Below are 2,500 nucleotides of genomic sequence, written 5' to 3'. Positions count from 1 at the left end.
GGCGTCGCGGCGCCGAGTGCCAGGCGGCGGCGCATCCTCAACGCACACAGTCCTCAATCAGACCAGCACACTGCAGATGTCCACCGCGCTTCGCACCGGGCTCGGCTGAACCAACTTTGGCCGCCAGGCGCCGCGTGCAGGGTGCGCCGCAGCGTAGCTGCGCCGCCTGCCGAGCCCGTCGGCTGGCGCTCCTGCCACTCGGCGCCCCCCACCAGCCGCCTGTTGCGCGTGCGCCCACGCAGCGCGCGGCCAACACGCCGGGCGGCCCCCCTTCACCGGCCGGGAACAGTCCCACCAAGCCACCGCCGCGTATCGCTTCATACCCACATGGGCCTAGTCACGTGTGTGGATGTGGCGGGTACCGCTGAAACAACCGGTTAATAGCTGTACCGATCGTCGCCATCACAGATTCACCTCCAGCGTGAACAACCGCTCAACAACGGATTTCCAGTTCATTTGCGTATCTTGGGCAGTAAACGTAGATGTCCACCTACATTTGCGAATTCAACAATTCTTGCATGCCAGGATGTCATGTGTCACGACACGCTACATCAGACCACATACACACTGCGACATGTGCAGAAGAGAACACGTGGAAGGTGGCCCGCGCACGTATGCGATGTCCCTTCCGCGATCCACTGTCAACCGGCATCTGCGGCATGTCCCAGATATGGAACGCGGTCCACCAGGGTAGCACTTTGTGTGAGGCAATACGACAAAGTCGGAATACACGCGTCACTACATCACACGGCTCACGCTGACCTGACCTGACTCACCGCACCACCACCCCCAGCGACCCAGGGTGACATACAATGCGTTCGTACGTTCCTCCCACACGCCTCTACGGCGTACCACAGTGCAACCTAGCTGTTATTGGGAGACGAGACAAGTAGCATCGAGCACAACATATGGAAATTGAGATTCGACACCGTTGGGCACAGCCAGCGTACGGTCACACGTATCACACTACTTCACTCTGTACGTAACTACCGATGATCGGTACAGCGTGTGGGTTACGCGTACGACATCAGCGGACAATGGACACAGACCATACCACGACGTACACTGAGGGCGTCGACATCTGAACGCAACTGAACAGCTGCGAGGCTCATTTAACACTCAAACGCCAGACCGACCAGCTTGAGAGGACGGAGACACAAAGAGAGGGGCAGAGGGGGGGGGGGGGGGGCGATATAGTCCTATTGCAGTACAATTGACAGTGGATAGCGGGAATATGTGGAAAGTAAGCAACACTCGCAAGACATCTACATGAGGATAACAACGACACCAGAGATTCCGAGCAGTGAACTATGTTAGGCAAAGGGACAACGTGGGTTAGGTTAAGGGACAACGTGGGTTAGGTTAAGGGACAACGTGGGTTAGGTTAAGGGACAACGTGGGTTAGGTTAAGGGACAACGTGGGTTAGGTTAAGGGACAACGTGGGTTAGGTTAAGGGACAACGTGGGTTAGGTTAAGGGACAACGTGGGTTAGGTTAAGGGACAACGTGGGTTAGGTTAAGGGACAACGTGGGTTAGGTTAAGGGACAACGTGGGTTAGGTTAAGGGACAACGTGGGTTAGGTTAAGGGACAACGTGGGTTAGGTTAAGGGACAACGTGGGTTAGGTTAAGGGACAACGTGGGTTAGGTTAAGGGACAACGTGGGTTAGGTTAAGGGACAACGTGGGTTAGGTTAAGGGACAACGTGGGTTAGGTTAAGGGACAACGTGGGTTAGGTTAAGGGACAACGTGGGTTACGTTAAGGGACAACGTGGGTTACGTTAAGGGACAACGTGGGTTACGTTAAGGGACAACGTGGGTTAGGTTAAGGGACAACGTGGGTTAGGTTAAGGGACAACGTGGGTTAGGTTAAGGGACAACGTGGGTTAGGTTAAGGGACAACGTGGGTTAGGTTAAGGGACAACGTGGGTTAGGTTAAGGGACAACGTGGGTTAGGTTAAGGGACAACGTGGGTTAGGTTAAGGGACAACGTGGGTTAGGTTAAGGGACAACGTGGGTTAGGTTAAGGGACAACGTGGGTTAGGTTAAGGGACAACGTGGGTTAGGTTAAGGGACAACGTGGGTTAGGTTAAGGGACAACGTGGGTTAGGTTAAGGGACAACGTGGGTTAGGTTAAGGGACAACGTGGGTTAGGTTAAGGGACAACGTGGGTTAGGTTAAGGGACAACGTGGGTTAGGTTAAGGGACAACGTGGGTTAGGTTAAGGGACAACGTGGGTTACGTTAAGGGACAACGTGGGTTACGTTAAGGGACAACGTGGGTTACGTTAAGGGACAACGTGGGTTACGTTAAGGGACAACGTGGGTTACGTTAAGGGACAACGTGGGTTAGGTTAAGGGACAACGTGGGTTAGGTTAAGGGACAACGTGGGTTAGGTTAAGGGACAACGTGGGTTAGGTTAAGGGACAACGTGGGTTAGGTTAAGGGACAACGTGGGTTAGGTTAAGGGACAACGTGGGTTAGGTTAAGGGACAAATTGA

Source organism: Schistocerca gregaria, unplaced genomic scaffold, assembly GCF_023897955.1.
Source record: "Schistocerca gregaria isolate iqSchGreg1 unplaced genomic scaffold, iqSchGreg1.2 ptg000921l, whole genome shotgun sequence".
Taxonomy (NCBI): Eukaryota; Metazoa; Arthropoda; class Insecta; order Orthoptera; family Acrididae; genus Schistocerca; species Schistocerca gregaria.
The sequence above is the reverse complement of the archived record's forward strand: the minus strand, read 5'-3'. Positions refer to the sequence as shown.